The following is a 15,273-nucleotide window of genomic DNA, read 5'->3' on the forward strand; positions in this document are numbered from 1 at the left end:
ATTATTTTTGACAACATACCTTTACTCATCCTCACAATTTTGATGGTCCTTCTCAAAGCAGTCTCCCAAGAATGATGCACTTGTCCCTGCGTTTTTGCCCGTCTTCAAATACATGCTGGAAACCATTTTTTGAGAGGTCCTTCAAAATGGCCTCCGCAGCCTTCACCACTGCTTCTGATGACTGATGATGCCTCCCACGAAGGCGTTTCTTCATGTTAGGGAAAAGGGAAGAAGTCACACGGGGCTAAATCCGGACTATAGGGAGGGTAGTGGATGCACTTCACGTTGATTTTTGCAAGGTATTCAGCAACAACATTGGCGATATGCGGCCGCGCTTTATCGTGGTGCAGCATCCAGACGGTTTCACGGAAATGTGGTCTTTTGCGCCTGATATGGACTTGCAATGTTTTGAGGACATCCCTGTAGTATTGTCCAGTTACTGATGTGCGTGCAGCTACAACTTGCTGATCCTTGAACATCGAAGAAAGAGATGACCATAACTTTCCCAGCATAAGCAACCACTTTTGCTTTTTTGGGGGTTGGTGATGAAGGAGATTTCGACACTGAGCTTTGCTGTTTGCTCTCAGGATCAAAATGATGTAGCCAAGTTTCATCAGCAGTGATTACACTTGAAAGAAACTTCGGATCTTACTCTGACATCAATTTTAACTGCATGCAGACCTGCACGCGAATGTCCTTTTCCTCGGGAATCAACAGTCTGGGAACCCATCGTGCACAAACACGTGTCATATGTAATTTTTCTGTCATCAACGTGTGGTTGGCACCCAATGAAATGTTCAGTATTTCAGAAAGTGATCTTAAGGTAATTCGTCGATCCTCCCTCACAATGACAGCAGCAGTGTAAATGTTTTCTTCCGTAAGAGCAGTAATTGTTGCACCGGGTCCACCTTCCTTTGAAAGTAATTGTCTCCCCTCTTTAAACATTTTAAACCACCTTCGAGCTGTGCTGTAGGGAAGAACAGAATATCCATAGGCCTCCTGTAACATTGTATAGGCCTCAGCTGAAGATTTGTTGAAACGAAAGCAGAATTTCAAAGCCGCATATTGTTCCTCGCGTGTTACCTAGATTGCAGCGGTAGACGTTACTGAACGTGTCTGAACTTGCCTGCCACTCACAGACGGGAACCAGGAGTCCCAACAATGAAACTAGTACGGTGTGTTTGTTGCACATTAAACTAACAGAATATCACAAGATTAAATTTTAGCGTGAGAAATTATGACCATAAAAAATTATGATCATTTTTATTGAACAGCCCTCGCACGATATTTGAAGTCGTTTATGGAAAACCACTGAGCTGCCACGTTTACTGGTCCTGCTTCTACTCGCCTTTACAAGATGTTTAAATGAAAGTGTCCCATATTCCTAAAGGAGGTGCTATTGATAAAAAGAAGAAGAAAAGTTTCATAACTATATGTCCAGAAACCAATGCTTGTTGAGATACGGGTCGTTTAACTATGGAGCGCCACAGACTTTACCAAAAAATTTAGCAAGTGCCGTGTATCAGCGATTACTCCGTGATTAATTACTAGCGCTATTGCCGGCCTGGGTGGCCGAGCGGTTCTAGGCACTACAGTCTGGAACCGCGAGACCGCTGCAGTCGCAGGTTCGAATGCTGCCTCGGGCGTGAACGTGTGATGTCCTTAGGTTAGTTAGGTTTAAGTAGTTCTAAGTTCTAGGGGACTCATGACCTCAGATGTTAAGTCCCATAGTGCTCAGAGCCATTTTGAACTAGCGCTATTGCACAACGTTAGCCTTGCAGAAAAGCAACGGCTGTGTTTTCTACGCGATTTATACGGATCGTGGGACAATACTTTTGTAGAAGAGATTGTATTTTTGACACCACTGGACCAAAGATGTTGCCTGAATGACAGAATCTATTGTTAGTATGTGCGCGCGGAGCGCAGTAGCAGTTGCCGTTTCACTCTGTCGTAGGTAGGACGTAAGACTTGGAACTAGCGGCTGACTGGAAGAATTTAGCTGTTGGTCTATGGACGAATGATATTGTTTATGTTCACACTGAGCCAGTAAATGTTAGGTCGTAATAGTTTCTATAGAAGTGTAAAGTGTATTATTAATTTGTAAGACTATAAGATTATCAAGAATTGAAGTGATACTGATCGTTAACAATATTGATCATTGTCCATGTCAATTAGAGAGGGGCAATTAATTGATACTGTAACTCGAAGGTAAAGCAACTGGAACAAATTTGTAAGGTAATGAAATTTTGTACATCTAGTTTTAAGTATGCAGCAACGCAATTTGGATTTCGCTAATTTTTACACTATTGACCCTTGAATGTAGGAACCAAGCATTTTCCATCAGATTTAATGTAAAGGTTGTTTAGGTGTACACGATTTGTAATATTTTGTGTGTTTTCTAATCCTGATACAGAGAAGTTAAATTTTGTAATCTATTTTGTCAAACGATGTCAGACTTTTTGTCATATAACAATCCAAGTGTTTTTAATTACGACAGCAAGTGAGAATTGTAGAACAGTTGAGAAGTCCACTGATTTTGAAGTTAATGTAAAATGTTTCATGTCACATTTTATGAAGGAGAAACTTTATTTTGAATACAATTTTCAAACTGAAGCATTTGGTCTTAGGATATCCCCTTATCAGTACCTCATCATCTTCTATGTCGTGTTTACTTGAAACCAATGAATAATTTTTTGAAAGAAATCATTTTTAAATGAGATTCAGAGACATATTAATGTACTAGGATCAGAAAAGTATTAATGTTTGTAACCGCTTCAATGCGGGCTGCATTGCACAGCGCTGAGCCAATATCCAATATTTTCACTGAACATTTACAAGGTTATTCATTTATCAACCAATCTACTAATATTATTTGTGTGAATCTATTTTACGGCCGGCATTGCACTTCGCTATGCCAGGATTGAATATTTTCTATGCGTACTGTGGAGAGATCAGGATACCAAGATTACATCCGTTGCAACTTTAGAGCTTAGGAAAATTTATTTCATTGTTTATTTGAATAGGAAATGGTTCAAATGGCTCTGAGCACTATGGGACTTAACTGCTGTGGTCATCAGTCCCCTAGAACTTAGAACTACGTAAACCTAACTGCCCGAGGCAGGATTCGAACCTGCGGTCGTGCGGTTCCATACTGTAGCGCCTAGAACCGCTCGGCCACTCCGGCCGGCGAATAGGGAATTTTATCAGTTTATTGCACAGGGCCATAGAACTCGGTGCTGACTAGACTAGGTAAATTTCAGAGGGATTGATTTCATTATGAAAATTGCGTATTGGTTTTGCGGATTAAGTCATTTGCTCAACAACACATCACACAGTAAATTTGCATGATACAAACATTACGCATTTCATATTCATTGGCAAACAAAAACACAATACTTTTACGAAGAACGTTACAAAGTGTATTTGGAAGAGTGCTTGATTCATAGCGGAAAATGATTGAACGGTGAGTCGGGAAGCGTGGTATTCCGTTGGAGTAATGCCTATTGTGTCTACTTCTGCGTAATAGGCAGATGGGAAAGAGAGGATATAGTGAATGTATCACAACAGGTACTGCTTACCGGACGCACAATTATCGGAACTTCACTTCTAGTTGTGACGAATGCTACCTCATGTAGGAATACGTGTCACTTTTTTTTAAACACCCTGTACTTCATCTGCAGTTTTGGAAAAGAGCGTCTAAACGAAGTTCCTGAGAAGACATTAGTATTTTTCACACCCGTTTCTGAAAAGACCTCATTGTGGACGATGCCTTAAATTCTGATTTTAGACTTTCCCCCTTAACAATCTGATATATTACATGGCATAACAAAACGCAGCTGTAAGTGGTGCAGAAAGGTGCAGATTAAACTACAACAAGACAGAGATAAAAACTGAATGAATACGAACCGTGGATGAGAGAAGATGGGACGTCGCTTTTCTCGGAGTTGAGCACTTCAGTCGAATATAGCACCCTCACTGCGTACGTGCTTAGCGCGTATCGAGAGCTTGTTCCTGGAGCCTCCAGTTTCTTGTCGGCCACGTCACTGACGGGATGCCGGCCTCTCGATTGAGGAAACGCAGTACTCGGGCAGAGCAGGAAAACCGGCTGGTTGCGCAACTGGCGGTTTATGTTTTCTCCTGCCCGCGAGGCCGCCGACGACACCGCCGCTTTCCAGGAGCCAGCGGTGCCCGCACGTGACACGCACGTGGTCCAGGGGCGTCTCCGTGGTCCGGTGGGCCCGAGCGCGCTCGCAACTGATATCGCATCCGTATCTGTGTCTGTGGTCGAGCTTGCTCTTCCTGGCACAGCCTATCGTTCCGTACTGTCCTGTGAATCGAAGTGGCGCAGTGAGTAAAGTACTGGACTCAGTTTCGGAAGGAATTATCTGTCCTGATGGACATTTTCAGCGGTTACCCTTCATTAAAGTAATATCCGGGCCAGTCCGGATATTCGAGTCCAGTCCCGCTGCGCTGTCGCCAGCGGATTCTGTCTAAAAGCGCAAATGTTCCGGTTTTTCGATATCAAATCAAGTTTTCAGTCATGTACGGTTTGAATATATAACTACTTTTATTTCTAGCATTGGAAAAGTATCTATACTGTATTTCATCATCAATATACACTGAAGCGCCAAAGAAACTGGTATAGACATGCGTATTCAAATACAGAGATACGTAGACAGGCAGAAGACGGCGCTGCGGTCGGCAACGCCTATATAAGACAAAAAGTGTCTGGTGCAGTTGTTAGATCGGTTACTGCTGCTACAATGGTAGGTTATCAAGATTTAAATGAGTTTGAACGTGGTGTTATAGTCAGCGAACGAGCGGTGAGACACATCATCTCCGACGTAGCTATGAAGTGGGGATTTTCCCGTAGGACCGTATCACGAGTGTACCGTGATTATCAGGAATCCGGTAAAACATCAAATCTCTGACATCGCTGAGGCCGGAAAAAAATTCGACACGAATGGGACCAACGACGACTAAAGAGAATCGTTGAACGTGACAAATCGCTGCAGATTGCAATGCTGGGCCATCAACAAGTGTCAGCGTGCGAACCATTCGACGAAACATCATCGATATGGGCTTTCGGAGCCGAGGGCCCACTCGTGTACCCTTGACGACTGGACGACACAAAGCTTTACCCCTCGCCTGGGCCCGTCAACACCGATATTGCACGGTTGATGACTGGAAACATGTTGCCTGGTCGAAAGAGTCTCGTTTCAAATTGTGTTCAGCAGATGGACGTGTAAGGCTATGGAGACAACCTCATCAATTCATGTACTCTGCATGTCAGCAGGGGATTGTTCAAGCTGGCGGAGGCTCTGAATTGGTGCCGGTTCAAATGGCTCTGAGCACTATGGGACTTAACTGCTGAGGTCATCAGTCCCCTAGAACTTAGAACTACTTAAACTTAACTAACCCAAGGACATCACATACATCCATGCCCGAGGCAGGATTCGAACCTGCGACCGTAGCGGTCGCGCTGTTCCAGACTGTAGCGCCTAGAGCCGCTCGGACATCCCAGCCGGCATGTCATCAGGGGACTGTTCAAGTTGCTTGAGGCTCTGTAATGGTGTGGAGCTGTGCAGTTGGAGTGGTATGGGACCCCTGATAGTCTAGATACGTCTCTAACAGGTGAAACGTACAGAAGCATCCTGTCTGATCACCTGTATCCATTCATATCCATTGTGCATTCCGACGGACTTGGGCAATTCCAGCAGGACAATGCGAGACCCCACACGTCCAGAATCGCTACAGAGTGGTTTCAGGAAAACTCTTCTGAGTTTAAACACTTCCATTGGCCACCAAACTCCCCAGACATGGACATTATTGAGCAAGTCTGAGATGGCTTGCAACATGCTATTCAGATGAGATCCCCTCCCCCGCGTAATCTTACGGATTTATGGACAGAACTGCAGGATTCATGGTTTCAGTTCCCTCCAGCACTACTTCAGATTTTAGTCGAGTCCATCCACGTCGTGTCACGGCTCTTCTGCGTACTCGCCGGGTCCCTACACTATATTAGGTAGGTGTACCAGTTTCTTTGGCTATTCATTGTACACTGGACATATCATTTTAATGTCTTTTTAGACTACAGACGGGTTCTTTTGAGCTATCTACCTACATGGGATGAAATACAAAAGTGCTACCAATCTCTTACAGACGTTTCTGAAATACAAAATTGATGATAACGACTTGTTACAAGAGTGTGTTAACATGCTGCAGTTTGTCACATCTCAGGAAACAGAAAAATCGAGCACAGGAAAAACTGCCACAGATATGTGTTGGATACAAGTGCACTCCACAACCAAACATATTCCGAGGTGAGAAAAGTCAGGGGATAGCGATTTGCACATTTACAGATGGTCCCACTGAACCGATAACTTACTTGAAATGGTTACGTTTGGCCACTTTTGCAGCCATCCGTGGACTTAATGTTCCTAAACAACGACTGAATTTTTATGGATGACAGTGCGCCATGTCGCCGGGCCACACTTGTTCGCGACTGGTTTAAAAAGCTTTCTGGACAATTTGAGCTAATGATATGGCCACCCAGATCACCCGACATGAATCCCATCGGACATTTGTGGGTCACAATCGAGAAGTCACTTCGGAATCTGACTTTCAATGATCCCTACAAAAGACTAACAATAACCTATACCTTTCATGAATCACTTACCTCACAAACATCTTCGTTACTCGAACTACTGCAACACAGCGAGCGCCAATACTGCCAGCCAAATAAAAGATTCTAACTACTGAAAGCGCTAACTACTGATAGGCATAGTTAGCAAATGAAAGATTTTAATAGAGAACAAACAATGTATTTACCTTAATAGTGTTCAGAAGTCATAATATATATGTCAGTTCATGACATCCAGTCTTACAAATTTCCTTTTTCTGTAGGACACACGTCCAGATCGTCCGCTGATAGTAACCTCTCAAAACTCTGGTATCTCTCTCCCCACAACCACCGCTGCTGGCGGCTCACCTCCAACTGCGCAACGCTACGCGTTGTTCACATCCAACTGCCCACCGCTACACAAGCGAATATTCCAACAATGAGTCCAACCAGCCACAGACTGCACACAGCGCAGTCAGCGATTTTCATACAGAGCACTACGTGGCGTTACCAACATAAAAATCTAAACAGCCTACTTACAACATTAGCATGCATACTCTGTCCTTAAATTAAAAATCGTTATGCTTTGCCACCCAAAAAAATTTGTGTTCTTTTGTTGCCTAAGTTATGATGTTATCAAAGTTTCATGGATGTTCTGTTCGTTTAAAGTGTATCTTATTTAATACATAGCTTTATAATGCTTATGTATGTTCCACTTCGCAATAACGACAATGATATGCAGAGTTATACACGACTATTGCTTGTAAATAATTCTCGCACAACTTTAAAGAGATGTGATGTTGAGAATAAGCTGAAATAGCTAAAATTTAGCAAATCCTAAGCACCCGATTGAATCTTCATCAGATTCTTTACCACATTTCTGTCTGAGTTCGTCCCATTTTAAGCAATATCCATCACAGATCCGTCGAGCAAAATCGATGACCACTGATAAGAAAAAAGTGCGGTTCACACCCACCTACAAGAACAGTAACAATAGGCCACCACAAAATTAAAGTCTAACATCCTTGAGATTCGTTTGTTGTAGAATCTTAGAACATATTCTGAGCTCAAACGTAGTGTCGTAGCTCATCGATGCCAAACAGCATGGATTCCGAAAACATCGACCATGTGAAACCCATCTCGCACCTGAAAGCCATGGAACAAGACAGAGAGGTAGATGCAGTAGTTCTCTATTTCCGAAAAGCATTTAACTCAGTACTACATCTAGGTTTACTGTCAAAAGTACGACCGTATGGAGTATCAAGCGAAATTTATGACTCGATTGAGGATTTTTTGGTACGGAGGACCCAGAAAGTTATCTAGGATGAGAGTAATCAATAGACGTAGAAGTAAGAGAAAATACCCTCTGCCATGCTCTTCACAGTGTTTTGCCTAGTATGGATGTAAATGCAGAAAGGAGTGCAGTAATCTGCTGCATCCATTTTCAATAACCTACCACAAGAACTCAAATATCTTAGCAGTAGCCTAAACTCTTTTAAGTCTAAACTGGAGTGTTTCTTCATGGCCCACACCTTCTATTCTGTCGAGGAGCTCCTGGAAGAGCTAAAAAATTAAGCAAATTCCAGTGTGACATTGTTGATTTTCTTTATTTAAACTTACGACTTGTCGCCTGAATATGTTCTTTATATTTCATTTTTTCTGTTTCTACTATCGTGTTATAATTTCATGTATTGACTCGTTCCATGACCATGGAGACTTCTCCTTAATTTGGTCCCAAGGAACAATCAATAAGTAAATAAATAAAAATAACTTCGAGTGTTCCCCAGGTAAGTATGTTGGGACCCGTATTGTTAATGTTGTGCAGTAGTGACTTTGCAGACAATATCAGCAGATGATATAGCTGTCTATAATGAGGTACTATCTGAAACCAGATGCATAAATGGTCAGTTAGACCTTGATTAGGTTTCAAAGTGGTGAAAAGTATGACTATTTACTTGAAATGTTCAGAAATGTAAAATTGTGCACTTCAGAAAACGAAAACGCTGTCCTATGACTACAATATCGACTAGTTACAGTTGGAATCGATTAACTCATACAAATACCTAGGCGTAACATCTTGTAGGGATATTAAATGGGCTTATTTCAATAGTGGTACAAGTCCATTACCTCCACTTTTCTGTCTATAATGCTTTTGAAATTAATAGTCCAAACAAACAGAAAGAAAGGTTCATCTCCAGCAAAAAGCCATATGTTTGAATATTTCTGGTCTCTCAACTGCACATTTTGCAGCGCTCATTTAACTTTAGGACTCTGTATCTCAGACTGAACAAAAATGGACTTGTGCCACTATTGAAATAAGCCCTTCACATAAGCTCTGTCTTAGGTAAGGCAGGAGGCAGACTTCGGTTCATTGGTAGCATACTGGGGAAATACAATCTGTATACTCGTACAAAGGAGACTGCATACAAAACTCTCGTGCGACCCATCCTAGAATATTGCTGGGACCCATACCAAATTAGACTAACAGGTAATATTAAACGAAAAAGAGAAAATACCCTCTGCCATGCTCTTCACAGTGTTTTACCTAGTATGGATGTAAATGTAGAATTATTGTTATAAAGAAAATTGTTTTTATTTTTTTAAGTCACATTTTGAGGTCGAGCACATGTAGCACTAGGATTGGGAGAAGAAGTCATGTACTCGTATAACGCATGTCAACTATACAGAATGAACCAGAACTCCACAGACAACATTTCGGAGTTCGTTGAGGGATATTTTCTGAGTATTTTGGTGGTGGAGCGCTTGGAAGCAATAAGGTAATTATGATTTAATTATCTTTTACACCATAACTACCTTTGTTTCTGTGAAAATACTTTACGAACACTGCAAACTTCCGTAATACGCAGTCACCAGAACATAATAACACGAAAGGATACGGTTATTCGTGGCCGTCTATGCAGAGATGACATACTGTTGCTACGTGGTTGCCGCGCGGGATTAGGCAAGCGGTCTGAGGCGCTACAGTCATGGACTGTGCGGCTGGTCCCGGCGGAGGTTCGAGTCCTCCCTCGGGCATGGGTGTGTGTGTTTGTCCTTAGGATAATTTAGGTTAAGTAGTATGTAAGCTTAGGGACTGATGACCTTAACAGTTAAGTCCCGTAAGATTTCACATACATTTGAACATTTTTGCTACGTGGTTGCCATCGCTGCGGGAACGGTTGAGCATATCGTCATGGTGTTGTTTTTTTCATTGCATTGAGTGAACCCATAGACGTGATCCATATCGGTGGATACTTCATCAGTAAACCTATTCATACTTTGTGTATCACTGCGAACATACAACTAAGACTATCAGAAAAACGAACCTGTGACTCAAACGAGCAGTACTGACTACAAGCTTGAGGACTAGGAGCAAAGTAGGCCTCCCTAGTGTCAATAACAAGTACCGTGAGTCAATGGAACAAGTTTGTTTCCAAACAAGACGTAGAGTGCATACTGTCGACATTTTCACTGTTTTGCAGACATTTTCAGTGCAATCCTGATACAAGGGGTGAGAAATCAAACGATATCCCTGGACTGCCTCCGACATTTTGTCGGTGGAGCTCTGGTTCTCCCTGTATACGCACAAAATGGCCTTTTCGTTGGAATGACAACGCATCTGATGTACATTACATTTTTAAAATACACATCTGAAATTCGGTTGTAATGTTTTCCATCGCACTTTCTGAAGACCTGGTCCAAAGTCAAAAATACTGTGTCCAACAGAAAATTAAAAAAAAAATTATAATCACTTCCGACTGTAAAAATTTAGACGTTACAGTTGTTGTTCAAGCATCTGCACCTCTGCTTATCAGCGCTCCAACGGCCGCCTCCATCACAGGCTGTCGTAGGACAGTACGTAAAGCCGTCAGCACACGGACCGTGCATCCGAATGTTGAGCGTTGAGCGTGCCGAGTTTCTGACGCCATAGCGTGGAATAGCACGTTCGGGAGTCTTTCCGAACGTGCAGAGCAATATCTGGCATGTCAGATATTCTGAGCCAGCGTCTGAGCGTTGACCAATGAGATGGCACAACGCCACCTACGTCACAAGCACGCCGTCTCCCTTCAGTGCAGAGTTGTGAGGTGCCATATTGGCATTCATTTCAAGCCTATATGTATATATGCCGTTTCTGAGCACCAGCAAATTGAGAATCACTGGAAAACCCATTGTTAACTGTGTGATTCGTTCCAATAAAATAATGAGAAACATCATATTCGTGGCAAAAGAATTACTGTTACTTGCGTATTGAGAGTAGGCTATTTGAAGGCAGCGACAAACTGAAGATGCACCCAAAACGTGTTGTTCTTGGTACAATTTGTTATAATTAAATTTCAATTAGTATCATATCTACGATTAAGGTTTTCAGCACGGCGTAACACAATATGATTTAGATGCAGACGGTTTGATGCTGGTTTAGCGTAATGAGTAGCGTCACTGTCCTATACACAGCTGTTGGTCGAGGCGGACGTTCGCCCCTTGACGCTACCAATTTTTTTCCTAAAATTCGCGTTTTTATTAGGTTCTGATACTTTAATATTAGATTAATATAAATATATACTATAATATTTGATGTTATGTAAATACGTTAGGGGTGACTGTTCGATTGGCTTAATCTAGAGGACAGCTTGCGCTACTTGTGTAAAGATTTTTTGCTCCTTTTTCTTTTACGCTTCGTAATTTACATGTTGCAAAGATTCTGCTACTGGGTAGGAACAGTGATCAAGTAAGACTGACCTTGGGGTTTCACTAAAATGTGGGAATGATGAAATAATGTTTATCTTATGCGGAGAAGTATTCCAAATTTGTACCGTACTATTTGTAATGGAACTTTTATAAGCCTGTGTCCTTATTGACTGGACATGGTACTTCCCTTTTCGTGGACGATGGAGTAAATGTGCGTTTCAATAGAGCCAACGTGGGAATTTTACGCGCGCCCGTTGAGTAAATAGTGTGATTTACGAACTAGAAACATCCCTCAACTGCCGCTAGAGTGCGTTGCGATCGCGTATACCACGTTGTGGCCCACGGACCGTATGCACAAGTCGCATCGTTCCCGAGCGTTCACCAGCACGTTGAACTAGGCACGCTCAACGGTAACGTTAGACAGCACGGTCCGTGTGCCGACGGCTCAACGCGCTATTCCACGCTATGACGTCAGAAACTCGTCACGGTCAACGCTCAACGTTCTGATGCACGGTCCGTGTGCCGACGGCTTAACGGCGGGCCGGGTGTGGCCCTCGGACCTCCTACGTGCCGGCCAAGTCGTGTGAGTTGGGACGGGCGGATTAGTGGACCGTTCCCCGACCTTTTCTGGGTGCAAATCTCACTGGGTATCGATTTAACTGCTTGCAGTTTACAGGACACGGCACATATCGGATGGAACAGGCCACTTTGAACGTCAACAAAGAAGACAGTACGAATGGTCAGAAGTTTGTTTGACTCACGGGAGAGTGCTAAGCAGACGCCGAAAAACCTGAATTGGGGAACTCTTGATGACAGACGACAACCGCCCCGCGGAAGCCTACTCACAGATTTTCTAGAAGCAGCCTGAAGTGGATAAACTAGGAATATATTAAAAGCGGTGGCTCGTTTTATTTTTCAGGTTACTATTCCTTGCTGTAGGGGCTGTGATTTTTTGAGATTTTTTTTGTCTAAACCAGCAAGGCAAAACAGAGGCCACTACTCCCACCACATCAAGTGGATTTAGTGCTCACATACTGACACCGAGCCGTGAACACTTCCCAGTTTATCAATGGGGAATAGTTGAACATGATTACTACTGTTGTCGGTGCCATGGTCGTGCCAGGCGCGCGATATTGAATCTTTATACGATCTATCGTTAGTGGCGCTAGACCTGCACGACCTTATAGCAACCGTTATCGTTCCGCATTATTCTGTTACACTAGGAGTGAGTTCACGTAAGGAAAGAGACAGAATGTAAGATTAACGGACTCATTTATTAAACAGTTGAGAATCGAACAATAATACAACCAGATGGTGGTGGGGGGAAGAAAGATTCGAGTTCAGCAGCCTGCCCCAACGTACGTTCATAACACGCCACGATAGCAGGAGGAAAGGAATTTTAGTAACGGTCGCCGTATTATCAAATAGAATCCCATTTAGTAAAGGAAGGGGTTGCAGGCGTGCAACGACCACCACCAGGAATTAGCTAAAGACTAAGAAGATGCTACTGTGCGTGAATCGCTCGGAAGCCTCCCGTACTAAAGCAATAAAACCCGCAAGACGCGAAACTATTCACAATGACCTATCAGGTTCCCTCTGGGTGGCAGGGCGCGAATCTACAGTGCACTTCGGCGCTCATGCTTACCGAACTTCATCTCCTGGAAGCGGCACCTCCGGTCTCCGGCACGGTCACACTAGAACTGAACTACTGCCCCTTTGTCCACCACCCATCCGCGGAGGGCGGTTGGCGCGAAAAACGGGCGCGCACCTGAACTGGCCAATCATAGGGCGACGTTAAAATTGAGCAGAAATAGCGTTTACAAGGTTCGTAAGGCAGGTTGGGAAACTGAGAACAGGAGAAACTTTGGCCACTACTGAATGTTCAAACGACACCACGTGCTACCCTGGCGATCGGAAAAGGGATGGCAAACGGGAAGCCATCATGGCTGCTAGGAAGACTGCTGCCCTCGCCCATAAATAAAGAAAATTTCTAGCGTCAAGCTCCTCTCACAGATCAGTGTGAGACAAGCTGTAAAAATCGTAGAATAAATGAGGCAATACATAGAAATTATTAATAATTCCTGAATTATTATTTTACCGAATACCAGAATGCTGGGATTAGAAATACGAAATACGAGCACTGAATGGTGAATGAAGTGCTCGCCTTTCAGTATTACAATCCCGTACACATCACTACCGTAGAGACAGCAAAGACAAGATTTGAGTAATTGCAGCGCTCACAGAGGCACTTACACTCTTCCTCCCCTGCTTCATTCATGAATGGAACAGGAGCAGACCTAATATGTGGTGCACCCGGAAGTACCTTCTTTCCATTCACTTCGCCGTCGTTTGCAGAGTACGCATCTAGATGGAGTTTCCGTTGTTCATCACTGTACATGCCAAAGTCCTGGATCAAATTCCAAATCTCTCCGCAGTGTCTTACGAAGTGAGGGCATGAGGTACCGTTGATGATGATGCTTTCGCCGGATCGGGAAACAATGCTCGGTGATCCTCTTGGTCCTGCCTGACAAGGAAACTATTGAGTGCGAGGCCGCAAAAGGGCAATGATGGTTACGGTATTGGACGCCCGTATATTGTCTGCCATGCAACCGCAGTCTTGGCTGTTAATGTAAACAGGCGGCAGGACCGGGTGTATCCAATGGTGAGCACAGCATGAGGCCACGGAGCGTAGTTGAACTGCTTAGGCGACGAGTAACTCACAACACTGCTACAGTGCTACTGGTGTAGATACAAAGCAGAGCAATGGTAACGATATACAAATCAAACATTGCATTATATCTACAACAACAGCTGCCGAAGTTGACATTTCGTCAGAATGGAACGCAAGGAAGTTTGCTGAGTGAGAAAGAAGTGGCAGATGAAATGTTAACGTTTCTGCAAGATGGGTCAGTGGAAGGTATACGCTCGACTGTGCGGACAATGTACAGTACGTGAGGAGTACAGCGATGACGATACGTACTTAACAAGTGAAAGCGATATCGAAACGGGTGACGAGCCATGTACTTCACCATCCTTGTCGGACAGGGAGCCACAAATCCTCTCTCCAGTGAAACGAAGTAAAGGACGATCGTTGTCCAAGGAGCGGGTACTAAATATAATGGAACAAAAACTGTTTCAAAAACTGTTTCAAGGAAACAAAAACTGTTTCAAGGATGCTCGATACAATTTACAGTATGTGCATGATAGTGTCGTACTACGCTACGCACATCAATTTCCGCGCGACATAGATCACAATGATTTCGAGGGAAGCAGTGGATGATTGCATAACTTCAAACAGTGCTACAGAATTGGAAGACGTAAGATAACGAAATTTCAAACAAACCGTTAACTTGACGATGCACAGAAAGGAATCCTGGAAATCGGAGGTATCAAGAGAGTTGTATCAAGGTCAACTAACATCAATGTCTTAACGCATTCATATACAATTATGCCAACTGTTAATCTGGATGGTAAATTGGCTGTAAAAGTTATTTACTGTGGAGCGACAAGCTGTAGGTGCTCTGCCCCCTTACGATTATTTCCCTTGTGCGTGATCTTGCAAAAGCAGTAGGGAATATTTACGTCACAGCAAGCAAGAGTGCGAAAAGGGGCTATGAGAACTACAGCTATGATATAAACTTAGCTTTTGCTCTATTGGTCACGATAACTTGCTTTTGCTTGGATTTCTGGTCTGCGTATAAAAATCATATTCCTTTAGAGCAAACTATAACTCCTGAAAAGTGTGTGACACTTTAGTTCATACCACCGGGAACCAATGGACAAATTCAGCCTCTGGATGTTTGTTTTTTCCGTGCCTATAAAACATATTATCGCACTATCTACAGCTAGCCCTTAAAGGATAGCCAGTTTGACGATAAGCTTCACGATAGATTGTTTCGCTTTCGCTGGCATGTCCTCACATTCCGTCAGTGGTGCAAGCAAATGGTTTATTTTGAGCATTTCTT

The 15,273-nt window shown here is 43.2% G+C and overlaps 1 protein-coding gene across 7 annotated transcripts in view; it reads right to left on the bottom strand.

Moving 5' to 3' along the window:
* The window catches only part of LOC126262402 (protein rolling stone-like), a 141,367-nt gene that overhangs the window by 91,225 nt on the left and 34,869 nt on the right, over positions 1-15,273 (bottom strand). For 2 of the 7 annotated variants that reach the window (XM_049959025.1, XM_049959017.1), the window contains exon 1: positions 3,907-4,217. The exons of 3 other annotated variants lie outside the window; for them this stretch is intronic. The gene's annotated coding sequence lies outside the window, so the exon portion shown is untranslated. Of the gene's footprint in view, positions 1-3,906; positions 4,219-6,679; positions 6,698-15,273 lie in introns of those variants that run through there. 2 more of the 7 variants (XM_049959023.1, XM_049959018.1) reach the window with 2 other exon arrangements.

Source organism: Schistocerca nitens, chromosome 6 (assembly GCF_023898315.1).
Source record: "Schistocerca nitens isolate TAMUIC-IGC-003100 chromosome 6, iqSchNite1.1, whole genome shotgun sequence".
In the NCBI taxonomy this organism is placed as follows: Eukaryota; Metazoa; Arthropoda; class Insecta; order Orthoptera; family Acrididae; genus Schistocerca; species Schistocerca nitens.